General features: G+C 34.6%; 1 long non-coding RNA gene across 1 annotated transcript; it reads right to left on the reverse strand.

Annotated features, from left to right (window-relative positions):
• Positions 1–19,022: 19,022 nt before the first annotated feature.
• On the reverse strand, positions 19,023–20,483 carry LOC128198892 (uncharacterized). Its single transcript, XR_008251586.1, has 2 exons — positions 20,207–20,483; positions 19,023–19,299 (listed from the first exon to the last, which is right to left on the reverse strand). It is a non-coding gene; the product is annotated as an uncharacterized LOC128198892 (long non-coding RNA).

The following is a 20,483-nucleotide window of genomic DNA, read 5'->3' on the forward strand; positions in this document are numbered from 1 at the left end:
TTTCAGTAGGGTTCCGAACGTACGTAGTACAAAAACGGAACCCTTATTTCAGTAGACAAGTCTCTAAGACTGGAGCACAAAATAATTGTAGACTTTGCTGCGTCGAGAGAGAGAGTAAGGAAAATATCAAACCAAATACCAAGAAGACGACGTTCCACTAGTAAAACAAATTATTTCGTTTCTTTACTGGTAAACAACTGACGCAATGTTGATTTAAACATTCCCAAGTTATCAGGGGTCAACATACGTGAGTAATCACTTTGTTTGATTTAATTAAAGTAACTAATAAGTTGGTATTTCCTCTGTACAATTGTAGACGGTATTCGAACGCTATTTTAAATGCAATAGAGGCTGAGTGACTCATGTTTTGCGAACGTAAAATGTGGTTATTTCTTTTTTCCTACAGTTTATATATGACGTGATCTGCCTATTACAGATAGCCTTAAGTTTATCAAGGTTTAACATGTTATTGGTAAATAAGAATAATATCATGACTCATAATGATCATCATCATCAATCTACTTGCTACAGGGTTCAAGCCTTTCTTTATATGTAGGTCGTTATCAACCCATATTCAGCTCACTGCTGAGCTCGAGACTTCTTTCAGATTGATAGGGGTTAGGCCAATAGTCCACCACGCTGGCCCAATGCGGATTGGCAGACTTCACACACGCAGAGAACTAAGAAAATGCTCTGGTATGCAGGTTTCCTCACGATGTTTTCCTTCACCGTTTGAGACACGTCATATTTAATTTTCTTAAAATGCACAACTGAACAGTTGGAGGTGCATGCCCCGGACCGGATTCGATCCCACCACCCTCCGGAATCGGACGCAGAGGTCATATCCACTGGGCTATCACGTATCGTCGTCATGTATATGTAGGTACTTCACTACTAAATATTTATAATGTGTAGGATAAACTTTTCAATAAATAAAAAATTGCTATGCGGATATAAATTTCACTGAAGTAAATCGTACCAAGTTTGGTAAAGGCAATCTACAATGGTTTTGTATTAATGCAAAAGGGTGCTTCACTTCCTGCCTTGACGACATTCGAAATGTTAATTTAACGGAAATTAAAGTTGTTTCCACTCTTTACCCTTTGGACACGGCTGACTCATACCATAATTCCTGGATAAAGTTTCTTAAATTCAGAACAAATGCGTAGATCCGTTCGTGTTTCATCATTAGGTATATTAATTATCTTATCTTTAGCATTCATGTTGTGGTTTAGTTTTTAGTCATTTTGTCTTTCTTTGTAATATGATATTTATATATAACACGTTATATTGAAAAGGGTCGAAATCAGTTTCTGCCTTTTTTCGCGTTCAAATTCGTTTATTTTAGGTACGAGTAAGTAGCAATGCTTCGACACAACTCGACCGACTTTAATGATTTTTTTGCATCACACTATCACAGTAAATAAAGGAGAAAGTTTATGTGCCCTCCTTTACGCTGCGGCTACTGAAACGATTTGGCTGAAATTTGGTATGGAAATAGGTTTTATTTTGAATTAACACATAGGCTACTTTTCATCCCGGAAAAATCCATGGTTCACGCAAAATTTGTGAAAACTAAATTCCACGCGGACAAAATTGCGGGCGTCCGCTAGTATTGTATAAAAAGATTAGTTATACCCATACCTATGGTATTTTTCACAGTCTTATTGCCTTTAGTATTTTTGTATGAAAGAAATTTATATGCCTGAACCTCTTGCCGGATCAGCTAGTTTTCTAGATGCATTTTTTCGGAACTTTACTACCAGTTTGGAAGGTAGTTTCTACTGAGAATAAATAATATTAAAAACTGAGTTTCCGATAAAAAAACCGTATACTTCAAACTTACTGGTTTATGTGAATGTATAGTTAATTAAATAATTAAAGTCTTTTAATTATTAAACGTTAACTACACAATGTAACGAGTACTAACTAAGTTAACTGAAACGCTGAGCGGAATAGCTTGAATACTAGACGCTCTGAAATTTAATTAACTGCCCCACCGATGTACGCCCTTCCATTACCGGAGATTAGGTTTAGATAACCATTATATTATGTGCTTGTATTATTAAACATTGACGATTGAAGCTTGACATTTCGCATTTATACAGGTTGTCCCGTAAATATTACGACATACTTTACAGGACGATAGCTGACATCATGATAAAATAACGCAATATTATGTTAGCCGAAGTTTTATGGTTTTTAAGTTATATTGAATTTGTACAAAATACATCATTGAGTCATACCATGTGCTGAAAAATTACTTAAGCGTTGATTTTATACTTGGAAATTATTTTTGAATAGTTGTTCCAAGTAATGATTGTTTTTAATTTTTTTCTACTTCAAAGTTAGTTTTTTCTATAAAACAGGATCTCTGGATATAAATTAATCTCCAATAAATTCTCAACAAAAAATATCAGTCCAGTGTTGGGAAAGTCGGTGGACCTCTTTGCCTCAGAGACCATAGACGTCGGTCCAGGTCAGGTCATTCTTAACTGGCCAACCCGTATTGAAGTAATGTGGTGGGTGTAAGTCCCATATTACGTCTTCTATGAGAAGATCTCTGGTGGGCCGTGGGCTGGCTACTCATTATTGCTTTCCATCAGGCATGTAGTCAAGCGCAAGCCTATCTAGTACGTAGCTGTAAAAAATCCCCATTGTGAAATCAAGTTTTTCACAAATCAAACGTGAAATCAAGTTAATTATGGATTTTTCCGGGTTAAAAAGTCGTTTTCATAATAACTATTTTCGAATGAATTTCTCAATAAAATCTGTCTAGCCACAATAAGCCCGGACATATAGACAGTCGCGATAGATAGTTGACTGATTTTTTTTTTGAAAGATCGATTGTGTTTTAGTGTCGTTTAAATAACTACAATCACTTGAGAAAACACAGACAGATGCATCAATTTTATTTAAATATATGGGGCGGGCCCTAATGTGGGACACTACATGTGTCGACACATTAGCTCCCTGTGCTAATGTGTCGACACATGTAGCGTCCCACAGACAGACAGAATCAAGACCGGGAGCCGCAGCAGAAAAAGCTGAAACCGGTAAGTGGCTCAAGTTTGCCTCTCTGACAGAGAGTTACATATTTGTACCTTTTGCCGTGGAGACCCTTGGGCCATGGAGTCGCAGTGCCAAAAAATTTTATCGAATAATTTCACCGCGGCTAGTTGCCTCGACCGGTGACAGAAGGGCTGGCTCATTTTTTGCGCAAAGGATCAGCCTGGCTGTCCAGCGCGGAAATGCAGCCAGTATTCTTGCCACCATTCCACGTGGGCATGATTTGTATAGTTATTAGGATAAGTTAGCTTAAGTTCCATATTGTATTCTTTCTCAATAAAAAAAATATATATATGCATCATCAATGCATATACTTCCTATCGATCATACTGGTACAAGTACAAGGGTAGACTAGCCGAAATCTAGATAGCACTTGAATCGTGTTACTAACACGCACTCTCACCGTCGACCGCTTAACATTGTAATCCATTTAAAACATTATTCAATCATGAGCTGCGTACATTTCAATTTTACAATTTGAAAATAGGCTTTATTCTAAAGACCATAAGGTAGTGAGTAATAAATTGCCAAATTAGGTGATTGAATGAGTTTTGTTCTGACGCAGTGTGGTTTACATTATACGGAAATCGGGAGTGTTGTGGTTGCACCATGGTTGGTGTTATATCCGATGTGATATATGTAATACTACAACCACTATTAAATAAAATAGTTATGTATAAGTTTTAGTATCTGTATATACCTATCAGTATCTGTATATTTTAAAGGCAACCGTTAGTGACATGTGGCCATGGACCTACGTAGTTTAGTTAGTATGACTTAGGATACTTCATATTTTTCTTAGGAATTGTATTCTTGGTGAAACGGTGCATAATTTAGTATTAAAGTACATGACTCTCTATCACAAAACTCACTTCGTTCGTTTTATAAAATTCTCTCGTATTTTAATAACCTGTAATTATGCAACTGTTTTGTCGGCTATTTTTATTTTACAGATAAAATTCTCGTGTCGCAGTGTTTGTTGCCAAACTCCTCTGAAACAGCTGGACCGGTTTTTATGAAATTTTGTGTACATATCGGCTAGGTCTGGGAATCGGTCAAATTTATTTTTAATACCCTATAGGGGTAGGTACGATAGGGCTAGGGGTAGAGAAGAAGTGCACATAAGTCAAAGTGAAGAGGGTCCGCTAGTTTCACTATATTATTTATGTGAATCATTTCATTATGATATTGAAAAAAAATATTTTAAGTTTTATGATAATATGAGAGTAGACAAAAGCCTAAACTATCCCTCACACTCTACAAGTATAATAGGCACATCGTTCTAATATAATGGTGAATTTGCAGCGTTAGGTGTAATCCGTCTGACCGCAAACTGAATGGTGTGTGTATACCCGACATTTATGTGTAGATTGTGTACCGTGGGCTTATATCACTGTGTTTGCTTATCCCCAAGTTTGTGGACGGTTATTGGAATTTCTGCGTGCAAAAGCGTTATATTTTACGTACTACCTACGTTGTAACGACACGTATAGACTGCTGTTTATATTTCAAAGCCTATGAAATATCTCGTTGGTACATTGGTTAGCCTATACCAACGGTGAAGTTGGACATCGTCATCCAGGATACCTGGATGGTCATCCATGAGGATTTCCTCCTACAATAAAAAAAAAGGTATATAGCTTTAAATTTCGAGATCTTGTTTCTGGTTAAGTAATATTGAGCTTTTAATTTTTCCAAGTTGAGCTTTTAATTTTTCAGCGCAAAGTTGGAAAGTTGAATAAGTGTGACAACCTAGGAAAATACTTCCGAAAGGCTTATATGATGAATAATATAAAATTTAGATATATGTATGAAAATATCAATATATAAAAATAAAAATATCAATATTTCAAAATATCACATCACACTATCAGATTATCTTAATAAATAAATGCTATAAGGCTTTAGATAAATTTTTTTTCATAATCCCGATTTCTCGAAAACCGCTTCAGAGATGAAATTCGGCAGGGAGGAAGTCTATAGTCAGTAGGTATCCGCTAAGAACGGATTTTGAATGCTGGATGAAAAAGGTTTAAAGGCGGACGAATTCGCGAGCGTCGGCTAGTGCTCGTATATTATAAAGGCGAAAGTTTGTGTAAAAGTGTGTATGTTAAATGTGTGTGTGTTTGTCACTCCTTTACGCCGCAGCTGAGCCGATTTAGCTGAAATCTTGAATGGAGATAGAGGTTGAATACATTCTGGTTTGACTGAATGGATATAGACTTTTTGTGACGGAAAATTCATGGGTCCCTCGCGACTTGTGAAAAATAGAATTTCAAGCGAACGGTATAGCGGGCGTTCGCTATTCAATCAAAATCCTACTAATGTTATAAACGCGAAAGTTTGTATGGATGTTTGATTGGAGGTTTGTTACTCTTTATCGCCGCTACTACTGAAGCGATTTGGCTGAAATTTAGAATGTAAATAGATTTTACTCTGGATTAACACATAGGCTACTTTTTATCCCGGAAAAATCCATGGTTTCTCGAGATTTGCGGAAACTGATGATTTTGATGATACGAATGTTTGTCACTCTTTCACGGCTTGTCTACTGAACCGAATTTGCTGAAATTTGGTATTGAGATATATTATAGCATGGATTAACACATAAGCTACTTTTTATCCCGGAAAATCCCATGATTTCCGAATGATTTGTGAAAAACTAAATTTCACGCGGACGAAGTCGCGGGCGACCGCTAGTTTAATTCATAAAACCGAGTACTGATTGAGCAATATAGAACTTACGTATGTGGTAATGTACAATTAAGTAGATATACTGTAAGCGTGTCTATAGAAGCAGTATAGTAAGCCTTACATAACCACCCTGCAGGTTGTATAGGTAGAAGCAAATCCAACAGCACATGGCGACCGGTGTAGCTGTAGACATGACTTATGTCGCTCCAGATTAACGAAACTATTTGTTTGCAAAATGTTTCAATCAAGCTTTAGATTAGAACTCTAGCTTTGTATACGACCTAGGTGTTGTGAAAGTTAGTATTATTTTGCTAACAAGCTTCTATAGTTTAACCGATCAGTAGCGCTATTTTGTATCGATGTTTTTATAACTCGATAATACGAGTTTCGAATTCTTCTCCATCTTTAGTATCGTGTTAGACAGTGACATATTCAAGATTCACGGCTCATATCGAGTTATAAAATCATCATAAGTCGTTACAGAATAGCGCTACAGATGGATTATTCGCTCTTTTTGCCCGACTGCAAGAAGGGTTATGTTTTTACAAGGATTATCTATACTCGTACAATTTTTTTTTTTTTTACTCTTTACAAGTTAGCCCTTGACTACAATCTCACCTGATGGTAAGTGATGATGCAGTCTAAGATGGAATTGGGCTAACTTGTTAGGAGGAGGATGAAAATCCACACCCCTTTCGGTTTCTACACGGCATCGTACCGGAACGCTAAATCGCTTGGCGGTACGTCTTTGCCGGTAGGGTGGTAACTAGCCACGGCGGAAGCCTCCCACCAGCCAGACCTGGACAAATTAAGAAAATCTCAACGTGCCTAGCCGGGGATCGAACCCAGGACCTCCGTCTTGTAAATCCACACCGTGATGTGTGATGGAACTCCGCCGCCATTGGACGACATTTTGTCTATTTCTCTTCACTGAATCGTACTGATCATTTTGCTACTTAAATATTTTTTATAGAAGAAATTCTGATTTACGGCATGTTAACAACTAGCTATGCCCTGTGATTTCATCTGCGTAGATCCCATATTTGTATCGGAATGAAAGTACTGCTTAAGTAAGGAAGTATCAGGTAGCCTATTCACTATTTTGGTCTTTATTATCAACATATTAAAATAAACATCAAATCAATTGACAAAATGTCATCTGGTATCCACCAGTAAGCACGTATCTGTTTCATAAAATCCCAATTTCGTATTTGTTAACTAGCATACGTCAAAAATAGTGAATTAGTCTGCTGTTACTTAAGGTGTTGAGAGACGTAATAGCCTAGTGCATATGACCTCTGCCTCCGATTCTAGAGGGTGTGGATTCGATTTCGGTCCGGTTTATGCACCACCAACTTTTCAGTTGTGTGTATTTTAAGAAATTAAATATCACGGTGAAGGAAAACATCGTAAGGAAACCTGCATACCAGAGAAATTTCTTAATACTCTGCGTGTGTGAAGTCTGCCAATCCACATTGGGCCAGCGTGGTGGACTTTTGGCCTAACCCCCTTCATTCTGAGAGGAGACTCAAGCTCAGCAGTGAGCCGAATATGGGTTGATATGGGTTGATAGCGTTACTTAAGGATAATATTTTGATAATAATATACGTGCTACTGTTATCACTTTAATACGTAGGTTAAGTATTAACTTTATCGCACTTAATCTCTATAAAGATTATAGAAATCTCATTTACTGCGAGTACTAAGTTATCCACCTGGTAATACCCACTAAGTCCATTATTACTATCTAACTGAAGACCTTTGTTTAGGTGATAGAAAATAAAACTTCTATCTTTTATATTTACTAATATTATAAAGAAGTAAAGTTGGTTTATATGCTTATTACCCCCTAAAACATGTAAGGGATAATTTCTAGATCTACTAAACCGATTTTGAAAATTCTTTTACCAGAAGAAAGCCACGTTATTTGTGGGTGTTATAGACTATATTTTATCGCCATATTCTGACGGGGACGGGAACTACGGGGGTAAACCCGCGAGGCGTCAGCTAGTAAATTATATTAAGCCTTGGGTATTTTTACGCTCATCATAAAGGTCCATTAAGTTAGAGAAGTGACCGTGATATTTTGTTCGGCGAATAACCTTTGATGTCATTGATTTAGCTCTGTGGCTGACGTCGACAGTTTTTTGATTTATAGCTCGGTGGCTGTGAGGTTATAATGGCGCGGAAAAGCGATAAGACTTGTGAATACTAATTTCGTTAAGTCGATGGGGCTTTCATAATATGAACCTTTGTAAGTCTATTAAGAGGGTTACGATGAAAATTCATCATAAACTTTTAGGATATCATATTATTGTACTGTCGAAAAAATTCAAAATCAGTCATTAAAATATTTAAATAAATATACGGCTAAACAGGTGAATAATTATTGATATTGTCGGAGAAAGCGTAATTTAGTTATCGAAGCCGGTTCTTTGTCATGAGCTAATTCATAAACGTGTCGTAAATGCCAAAATAATGAAAATAAAAAATCGACGAAAAAATAGTTGATACGTTGATTAATAATGAAAATACAAAAACATAATTATTATGTATGATCTAGGCGATGAATATAATATTTTTGGGCATACGCATTTTAGGTATGCATACTTGGAATAGGTACAAGTTTAACTAGGTACGGTTTCTGTGCGGCACCCAATGAAATTAAAAAAAATATATAACCAAGCTTAAATTAAAGCTTATAGAGATACGTCAGAAAGGTCATCAACCTTTTCCGCCTCTTTCTTCCTTTAAAGATAACTTCAAGTACAAACCATCAAAAATTACACGTAGACTGGTGCTTGCTCAGTGAACTGTATACAGTTGATAAAACAATTAACGTTCCCTTTGTCACCGATAATTTTATCTCCACGCTCCGTTGATCTGTGACTTATGATAATCTGATTGCAGGGGAGACCCTATATAAAGGGCCATGAATACGTGCCTTTTGTGGGATAAACTTGATTATTTACTATGAAAGCAATCTCGAAGAATTGCATGGGACTCACCGAACTTCTTTAGATATGATAACTCGGAGATAAAGGGATTTTTTTTTTCATTCTTATTAAAAGCCTTTATTAGACTCCAGCTGCTGAGGTTTGAATGTCATCCTTTCAACGTCTCTCAAAGTTTTCTCTTGTTATTTTCTACGATCTGGAGTTTTATATTTTCTTCGTAATAAAGATGATTTATTTCAATACTTGGCGTAAAGTGAATATTCTTTTTTATCTGTACTTAACATCTAAAAAGTTACACTTTATGTTACTGTTTGTAATTTGCTAAAAGTATTTTTTTAACTTGGATATTTAATGGGGATTCCTTGTACATTGATATAAAGTCTAATAATAAACAAGTTTTTCATAACATTAATTTTTCCCTTAACGCTGTTTTAAAATAAATGAAAATGATGGAATGTAGGATTTTTATTTTGCTCCGTATTTTTAAATAGTGTGCAATGACCTTTATTTAGACTTGCCTTTTATAAACAACTGTTTTGAAATTTAACCTGATAAAATATGCTTATTATACGTCTCACATCCGACTTTTATTAAAACCTTTATTTTTTTTTGAAACTGAATCAATTTAACAAGATATTGGCATTATAGTTTTATTGACTATTATTTATTATTAAATGAATATTACACATTTTTTCTGGTTGTCGGATCAAATAAATAATTGTTATATATAATAAAAAAAATCAAAATTAAAAAAAATATTCAATATTTTAACTTTTTTTAAGAAAAATATTTTTTGTAGAAAAGATTCAGTCGCTTTGATAAAATCGTTGTAATATCTACATCCCTACATACGGGTGAAAAACAGAACCCCTTCTTTTAAAGTCAGTTAATAAAAGTGAAATATTATATGAAAATGATACAGCATTTTCACGATAAATTTTGCGAGCAAAGAGATTTCCCGCCAGTGATTACATACTTATGATAATATTTGCGGTGACTAAGAATAAACCAGAAGCGGCTAGACGTTTAATATGTGAGGCCATCATCTACAGCCCGTCTGCATAACTCAATATCAGAAGTATGCGCCTCTCATAACAGCTATCGACTTGCACCATATTGACAAAATCTATGTTGGTACGGTCTTATATCAAAGGATTTGCTACGCTTCGTGTTTTGGTTCAAAAAATAATAAATATATGAGATACCGGAACCGTCTAATTTATTTAACTTAAGTTAGTTAGATAAATTAGACATTAGTTTCTTTCATACAAAATAATAAATTAAAATTTGGATAGAAGGGTAATAAAAAGACACCTCACGACCTAACCTACCAATAAGAAGTCATCAAAATCAAAATTTCCGAGAAGTGCCACCACTATTATTGTGACAAGAAATTTTTACATTTTTTTTTTTTTATTGTTTACAAGTTAGCCCTTGACTACAATGTCACCTGATGGTAAGTGATGATGCAGTCTAAGATGGAAGCGGGGTTGTTAGGAGGAGGATGAAAATCCACACTCCTTTCGGTTTCTACACGACATAGTACCGGAACGCTAAATTAGTTAGATAAATTAGATATTACTTTCTTTCATACAAAATAATAAATTAAAATTTGGATAGAAGGGTAAAAAAACACTTTACGACCTAACCTACATAAGATATCATCAAAATCAAAATTTCTGAGAAGTGCCACCACAATTATTGTGACAAGAGATTTTTATATATTACGTACATATTAAATTATAAAATAATGTTGATTTACTAAATGCTAAAAAGGATATTTTTGAATAATTCCCGGGAGCCAATAATTTATTTACAAAGACTTTTTTTAATGAACATTTGTTATATAATTTGTAATATACTTAACTTACAATATTCCCATTTCCCTTCAACAAGTCGGGAAAGGCTGTATTAGGAGTGAGTACGACAATAGACCATCGAGGCGAACCACCGCCCCTCGGTGATGAGTCCGACCGCTCTTACCGTTGAGCTTTAGTTATTACTTTTATGCTTTGAAAAGTGCATATTGAATCATTCGCAATCTTAAGAACCTTTCTATTGAAGAAATATCGCTTTCCAACATCACAGGATACAAATTAATAGTACAACCACCGTTTGAGACACACATACGATGTACGATGTCGGGTAGAAACCGAAAAGGGGTGTGGATTTTCATCCTCCTAACAAGTTAGCCCGCTTCCATCTTAGACTGCATCATCACTTACCATCAGGTGAGATTGTAGTCAAGGGTTAACTTGTAAAGAATAAAAAAAAACATACTGACATAGTATATTATCATGTACGAAAAGTTTTTGGAATAGTGTGATTATTTTACAATAGATAGCGCACAAATAATCGTAGTACCAGTGTAGGTTTATAATAAGTAAATCCAGGTGTTTAACTTTTAAAGAATTTCCAAAACAAATTTATATAGCGACAAGTGTTTCTATTATTTTAAATTTCAAAATATACTTTTTACATATTAAAATATTAACGTAAACGTAAGCAGTACAAAAGTAAATAACATTCTTAACCTTGAGACATTTATACAAAAGAAAGAACGAAGCAATGACAATTTATAGCGCAATTTTTTAACTGTCTTCCTTTAGGATTTTTGTATACGTCATGAGAAGCAATGACTTTTGCGGCATAAGAATAAATATCTATCTATCTAATACAAGTAAAGTATTTACGAGTGGATTTGAAGAATTAGAATTAGAAAATCTTAATCGTGACTGACGTGCGAGTATCCCACATGTCATCGCAAATAATTCTAATTCATTTGTAATTAAGTAGGTAACTTAAATGTAAAGGCGCTATACCATCTGTGCGCCGGCTTTGCATGGAAACGAGATATTATATTCATTCATTAATCAGTCATAAATTCTTATGATTTTGTCTACATTGCCGATTTACCGTGAAATCTCTATTTATATTTTCTATATTATTTTCTGTTTATTTTTATCCATAATTACTTATTGTATGTAAACGGTATGGAAACTTTTTTAAATATTTTCTACCTTTGAAAAGCACACAATATTACAAAACATTTTGAAAAATTCGATTGTTGTAGGTACCAACTGTTTTTCTCTTCTATATAATCGTCCTGCAGACGTAAATGAGTCAATACCCAATAATATGAGTATTGATTTAATCTGTTTTCTCATTCTATTTCTTGGCTATGTAAAACCATCGAAGCCTCTGTATTCATTCACCTGGTATTTTTACGCAGCTATATAAAAGCGCCTTTAACATTGTGGTACATTGAACTGTTGAAGATGACGTGTTCGATAGCTTGAGTAATTGGCAGTGGTGACTGCACTCTTTATACAAACAATGTAACTCTCCGGTATTGTTTACTGAATCACGTGTCAATTATACTTGAGTTTGAAGTCTTTATTGTAGTACTATAAAACAATTAGAAGGCTCATTAGCTTAAGAGTAAATTACAATAGATCGAATCGAAGTCTCTCTTTGCAAATATAGAAAATAGCCTAAATTACTTAGATTATTTTCAAAATAAAAAGCTTAAAGTTACTTGATTTCCTTAGTAGTTTGTTACTACACTACAATATCTGTGTGATTCAAATAAAATCATTTTTCATCCTAAAAAATAACGACGTAAATTAATGGTAACTAAGTTTTCAACTGTGCTAAAAATTGACTGATTGAGTTTGGTTACCATGATTTGCAAAGTTAAAAATGTATTTTTGCATAAAAAAACAGTATATATCCAACATACCAGCTCTAACAGAGAATAGCACTATCAGATTTTTTAGATCTGTAGTAATGTATTTCTACCAATTGTCATCACTTATGAAGTTTATTTTTGAATAAGTGAAATGGTGGCTCAGTATTGTGATGTTTGGAAGTCCCTACAAAATGGCTATGTCCTGCAGTGGACGTCCATCGGCTGATATGATGATGATGATGATGATGAAGTGAAATGTGATAAGAAGTCATTACTTAAACGTTAAATTTAGCACCGAGGGAGTAATAAATGGCCAGTGAGTTTCATTTTGGGGCTAAAACAAAAAGATAATTGCGCGCAATTAATTTCGACTTCTTGTACTAGGGGTGATTCCCTCTATGCCCCGCGCCTATATTGGTTCCGGCTGATACTTGGACTCGATTTGTTTGTTTTACTCTTTAAATTGAATACCGACTGTAGGTTCGGAACCAATTATTGCTGATATTTACAGCGTCCCTTTCTAGAGATAAATTACATCGGGAAATAAAAGAGATTGAAGTGTTTATGTGATACATTTGTCAGGGTTTGTATTTAATGTCGATGTTTAGGCATTTCATTCGTTTTGTTTCGTTTACATTTTTTCGTTAGCGCTGTCGAGATGCTTTTAATTATACATAGTATGGTGAGTTTCGTTTAATTACAAAATATAAAAAATTGCGCTCTCCAAAAATTCTTTTTTTCTGTAATTGTGCGCTAATGTCATGTGCTGTTGGTATTTAAAACCAATTATGCTACGTTACAATTATTAATATTTATCTATTCACTATTAGCTTTGATCTATTTTAATATCTTTTAATGTTATAAACTCATTCTTTATCATCAATAGATACATATAAACAAAGTGTCTGTCTGTGATTTAATGCACACGATACTAATAATAAACAAGCCTTTTTAATTTTTCTTTTAGTCTAGACAGACAATCTAGACTAAACTTTAGAGCAGCTGTACCAATTTTAACGGGACTTTAACTAGAGGCCTCTTTGATTGAGCAACATATAGTAGGCTACTTTTTATCCCGTTAAAATCAATGGTTCCCGCGTAATATGTGAAAAACGGAATTTCACGCGTACGATGTCACTGAATAACTGAATAACAGGGCAGGGCATATCCTACAGGGCGCCTATTTGGTAAAGAAAAATTGATTTTCCTGGCCTGATTTTCATTTGGTTACTCCAGAAGTCCAAAGTATGGTCCAGATCTTCGCGTTCCATATTTACCAACTTTGAACTCAGAATTGCTATAGGTATATATTATTAGGAGCAAACAGGAGAGGCGCCTTATTTGGATTTCGCTCCATTCTAAAAATTACTTCGGGCCGGTGCTGAACTTACAAGTAATTCAAAATAATAATTCGTTGTTCCAGGCGGCCCTGTGCGCGGACTACAGCGTCCCAGTGGACTGCGTAGCAGCCGGACCGGCGCCGAGGCCTAGTTCCTTCCACGAGATATCCGCGCCTAAAGTATGTATACTTTTCTTCACAGGATTTGGATCTATCTATCTTTGTTATAATATTGTGCTTAACGTTGTTTTTTTTTTTAATACAAATAGGCTCGCGTTTGACCATGATCTAACCTGATGGTAAGTGTAGATACAGTCTAAGATGGGACACGCTTGCCTAGAAGGTGCCTATTCACTCTTGTTTTGAAGATACCCAAGTTATAAGATTCAGGAAACACAGACTTGGGAAGGGTATTCCAAACCTTAGCCGTGCGTATGAGAAAAGAAGACGCAAAGTGTTTTGTACGGATCCTATGGACATCTACAACATAGGGATGAAAACCCACCCGATGTCTTGCGGTGCGATGGTAAAAAGGCGAAGGTGGTATCACGACGAATATTAAAACTATCTTTATCATTATTGTTCTTTTATCTCATACTGAAGTTTAAGTTTCGGTAAATGCAGCGTAGGCCATCATTCTAGAATAAAGCCTAGTTCGGAATACTTTAGCATTTTAGTCGAGTAGCGTACTAAACTACTTGTTTCTACTCAAAAATCGTTTGCACTTTATTTGAGTACAGTTCACAAGTGAGTGGTGGTTTTCAAGATGAACAACAAACAATTTTATTTTATTAAATAATTTAGTTTATTAACTAATTTGTTTATATCGCCGATAATAATGAATTCCATATGGTAAAATTTTGAAACAAAGCATTTTCTGTTTAGTTTACAATATTGCTAATGCACCTACTCTACAATAGTTATCAAAGTGCTCTCGTCTTAATCCACTAGAGGTAAGAGGACTGGCATTGTCTGTTGTTCGATATAGTTTATTGCAATCATATTGCAATATGATAAGCAAGTGAATCATTAGCTATCATTTGTTATGATTATGTTACCATATCGGTTAAATGTATGACACATCGCTTTGAAAGTAGTAGGTGGTTTTGGTAAACTGGAGGTAGGTATTTTTAATATACAAAATTATTTAAATAAATTCAAGTGATTAAATAAAAAAACCGTACTATGCTCTTATAAAATATTCTGATCGCCAAACCAAATTATTTTTTAAACTTATGAAAAAAACTAGCAGACGCCAGCGACTTCGTCCGCGTGAAATTTAGTTTTTTACAAATCCCTCGGGAACCGTTGACTTTTCCGGGATAATAAGTAACTTATGTGCTAAACAGAGTAATATCTATTTCCATTCCAAATTTCAACTAAATCGGTTTAGTAGTTTCGGCGTTTAAGAGTAACAAACATCCATACAAACTTTCGCGTTTATAATATTAGTAGGATGTACAATTAAAAGAGTAACTCTAAAAATGAAGGACTTTCCATACAAACTTTCTACCCTTATTTCACCCCCTTCTATTTTTATTTAAGGGTCAAAAAATATCCTATGTTTTGCTCCAAGGCCCCATTTACGATCTTACCAAAATTCATCTTGATCGGTTCAGCCGTTTAGCCATGAAAAGGTAACAGACAGACAGACAGAGTTACTTTCGCATTTATAATATTAGTATAAATACTTTTAATACGAATTTTTCGATTGTAACTGTTTGTAAGTTGTAAGTTAAAACTTCCTGTTCTTAACCGATGTATAAACGAAGAAGGCTCAAAACCACGATATATAATATGCTAAAGGTTTAGCTATAATCTCATATCCATGATCAAAGTGATAAGTCGATAGTAAATATAATCGTTATTCGATTCTATATTTAAAGAATAATCTAGATGATAAATTTGGGTATTTTTTTCCGCAATTTTCCTCAAACTTTTTAAAAACGTTATCTATAAGTACCTATAGATAAAATTAAAGATAACTTAAGTAGATAGATTAATGGATGTTATATTTATATCTTTATAACAACCACCAATCTATTAAAGTTTAATAATTTAATAATACTGGTATGAATGCCATAAAAATATCTACTATAATAATAATAATTGCGGATACATAGTTCGAAGAGACGATGGACTTTGGGGTGCCAAGGTGCTGGAATGGCGACCCTGCACCAGAAAGCGCAGTCGACCCCCAGCAGGTGGACTGACGACATCAAGCGAGTCGCAGGGGTTCGCTGGATGCAGGCGGCTTAGGATCGTGATGTTTGGAAGTCCCTACAAAAGGCTCGATATGATGATGATAACCTGCAAATTCGTCAGTTCCTGTTAATTTTTCCGGATTTTTTTTTTTCATAAAAATACTTCATGATATTCCATTATTCTATGTGTAAAGCTTGAGAAAATAAACTGAAAAAGATATATTGACTTGCAAACTTTATCATTTATTTAACTAGAAAACCCTCCGCGGTTTCACCCTGGTTCTCATTTCCATCGGATTACGGGGATAACATATTTTACTTGATAATGTAGCTTTCTTTTGGTGAAAGATTTTTTGAAATCGGTCTAGTAGTTTCACAGACTATTCGTAATAATCAAACAAAAAAGTGTGTGTCAGTTCCGACGCACGAATGGAGTTTACTCCTTCAAACCGACTGTCTAAATAGGTGTATGTTGCCCTGCAGCATACACTATATACGTCTTAATACTTACGTCTGAAAAGTGAAAGGTGCGCAGAATAGGTTGCGCATAAAAACGTAACGCTGTCATTCGTTCATCGAATTTTACTGCCCATATTTTTTTCATACCAGGGGGTAAATATTAAAAATTGATTCTTATGGAGTAAACTCCAAAAAGTCAAATCTTACCTCTTTATATTAAATCTTTAGTTATGTGTAAAATATAAAGTGCAAAAACTTACAAACTGTTTGTGGATAGTTGGATTTAAGATAAAACAATAATGACATTGTTGATAATATCAGTAAGTAGGCGATTAAAAATCATTGACGAAATAAATGATAACGGAGATTAAATATTTTGATTAATCGATTGTAAATTCTTTGATCAAAAAATGTGTTAGATATAAGAAGTTTTTATTTAGTTTCACTTGTATTCTTTGGGTATCTGTAGTCAAATCTGGTTAAAAAATATAATATTTAACACACTTCCCGGTTACTAAAATTTTGCGCGCATAATTATATACTTACTAAAAACTGATTTTAACATAATTGTAATATTTTTACAAATAGCCTTCATCAACAAAACCCCGTTAAAATCAGATCAGTAGTTTGATAACGCTGACGTTCAAACATACATACCTATACTCGTATCTCCATACTATTCTCATATAGGTATAATCAAATCAAATAAAATCAAAATTATTTTTTTTCAAATAGACTTAGTTTACGAACTCTTTCGAAACGTCAGGGTTTAATTAAACTTAAGATAATAGTGATAATAATTATTCGAAAACTTAAAATTAAAGTTACGAGGGTTCCAAACGCGCCTTGGTCCGAGAAGAGCCCACAACAAACTCAGCCAGGTTTATCCTTACATTACACAACATCTATTTTTGAAGTTAATTAAAAAAAGAACTAAGTTCTAATAGACCACCCACGAATGCTTAAAAAGTTTTTAACCAAAAATTAACAACTCGTGCACAAAATGCCTAGTTGATGTGAAATTTATGTTCATCGACATAGATAAATATATATAATATCTATAATTATAAAATTTGCTTTATTAATAAGAGCTAGACGTTCTTCTTTCATAAACGTAGGCGTTCATACGGCGTCTAATGATGTTTAAACGGATTTTTTATTTTACGATAGATAAAATCCGTTTGATACGATCCGCACGATGTGGATCAGTGGACGCACTTGTAAAACTTTCTATACAAAAATACTAAAATCCGTTTGATGCGATGCGGATCAGTGAACGCACTTGTATGACTTTCTATACAAAGAATATTAAAATCCGTTAGATGCGATGGCGTCCGGTACGTTTGATGTGGATCTGTGGACGCCTACCATTTAGACATCATCGTTTAAAAATACAGACGCACAATATTAAAATGGGGTAATACCCGCTTGAGAAGGGAAGTCACTGTTTTCCTGTTAGCAATATATCCAATCAGGTTTTCTCTTTGTACCTATAAGAGATTTTATAGATGCACCATATAACCTATTGAATATTTTAGGACCAATATTGAATGTATTAATTATCTTAACGAATATTGCATATTTTAGTTTGTTTGTTAGTTACGATTAGACTCCGAAAGTCTTAGACTTCGATTGTTATATGTTATACTTTATCTCACGGGATCTCTATATTCTCACGGGACTTAGTTAGTTTATTTATACTAATATTATAAAGAGTTAAGATTTGATTGTTTGTTTGTTTGTATGCATTGAGTAGGCTCCGAAACAACTGAACTACTTTGAAAAATTATTTCAATGGGAAGTTAAACTATCCCCGAGTGCTATAGGCCTATATTATGTCCATGTATTCTTACGGGGACGGTAAGTACGCGGATGAAACCGCGTGGCGGCTGCTAGTGTTAAATAAGAAATCATAGATTGTTAATTGAGACATTAACGTGTCAAATATCTGGCCCTGACCTTTGAACGTCAAAAATACAAAGATTTTAACGTGTCCTAAAACATTTTTAAAGTGTAGAGTTTAGAGCGGCCAAATGCCAATGTTTTCGCAGACTCTTTCGAAACGTGTTACCCCACGGCATGTTTTTAATGATTAATTAAATTGCAATTCATACTTACAACGAAACAGTCGCTCTTCGTGTGTTTGTGTGTTGAAGATTTTCCTTTATGATGTTGACCTTGTAGTTTATATTTATACTGTTTTGTGTAAACAACTTTATGTAACGAATAAATAAAACAGTCGCATCAATATCAAATGTACAAAACAAAAAAATATCTTTTAGTACTAAGGCGTACCGCCAAGCGATTTAGCGTTCCGGTACGACGTCGTGTAGAAACCGAAAGGGGTGCCGGGTGTAGATTCTCATCCTACTCCTTACAAGTTAGCCCGCTTCCATCTTAGATTGCATCATCACTTAACATCAGGTGAGATTGTAGTCAAGGGCTATCTTGAAAGAATAATAATAAAAAATATATATTAATAAATTGTACCTGATTTTTAAGTGTGCAAGAATTATACTATAATTATTATCATAAAATACTAAGCCGAGATTAACAGATTTTAAGCATATTGATTTAAATAAGGGAAGGCTGTTAGAAGGGAAATCACATTAAAAATTAAAATCCATTTATTTTAAGGTAACATAATTTACAACAAGTATTTTGCTTCTACATACATAAATCAAAGGCTTAAGAGCATGTTCCGAGGCGAGACGAATACTTACGAGTACTTACGATACGTTTCCAATGGTAAATAGTTCCAAATTTCATACAAAAATTTTGGAAGACTCGAGTTGATACTGTGCCGATCCCTTTCCAAGAATTTTCCCTTTCGGTTTTTCAGAAGAAGATTCCTTTCCTTCATATCTTCGATATGTGTTCTTATACCTTAGGATAGGTACCTTAATTATACATTGCTGGTTTTGACATCCATAGTCAAGCACTTTTGAAACGTCATGTTAGATTACAGTTCGTGCATTGTAGCATGGTGCAGGTGACAGTTCGTTTCACTCTTGAAAATTATCCGCCATTCACGATAATAGTACCTACATTATTATGAACGTCAATTGTCACCTACACCATGTTACAGCGTACACAGTACAACGTTCGGATAATCGAATCATAATAAAGTTAGAAAATGTTTAAAAGGATAAATTAATTTTGTATGGACAAAGTTGGGCTAAAGTTAGCATACACGTATGATAAATGGATGTTCTCATATCAAGTCCATTCAAAAGGTTCACGATGACCTTTCCAAGAGCGTACATAGGAGTGTTGCTAAAGAATGAGTCACAGAGTCATTCAACTTGTGTAAAGATAGGGGCACACATTAGAGGAAATGTAAACAATGAATGTGTTATGTAAGCTATTATATTACTTGAGTGTGTAGGTGCAGCTGTGTAGATAAGAAATTTTCCGGCTTTTTAGCTATACATACTATAAATAAGAATTATATAAACCAGGGCTTATTTAGATTATAGAGATTAAACACATCACACTCGCCGATACACATCTACTGCAGGATAAAGTCTAGTCTAGGCTTTTCATCATCATCATCATCTCCTTACCCTTATCCCACTTAAGTGGGGTCGGAAAAATATGTCAATCTTTTCCATTCGTCTCTATTACTCGTCAACTCATCATCCACTCCTTTTACACACATGTCTCTTTCACACAATCCAACCATCTCTTCTTTGGCCTTCCTCTCCGCTTATGACCTTCCACTTGCACATTCAACATTTTTCTAGTAATATGACTTTCCTATCTACGCATTACATGTCCATACCAAGCTAACCTTCTACTCCTCAATTTTTCTGTCACTGGCGCCACCTTCAGACTTCCTCTTGCTTTTATAGGGACAGAAACACAACAACAGTCTTGAGCTATCAGACGCCGCATAAACCAGGGCTTATATAGATTATAGATATTAAACACATCACACTCGCCGATACACATCTACTGCAGGATAAAGTCTAGTCTAGTCTTATAAAGGGACAGAAACACAACGTCCTTGAGCTGCCTATAAGTTGTACCTAGCGACTCGCTGCGATATTTTGCCGTTTGCTAGTGAG

Source organism: Bicyclus anynana, chromosome 17, assembly GCF_947172395.1.
Source record: "Bicyclus anynana chromosome 17, ilBicAnyn1.1, whole genome shotgun sequence".
Classification (NCBI taxonomy): domain Eukaryota; kingdom Metazoa; phylum Arthropoda; class Insecta; order Lepidoptera; family Nymphalidae; genus Bicyclus; species Bicyclus anynana.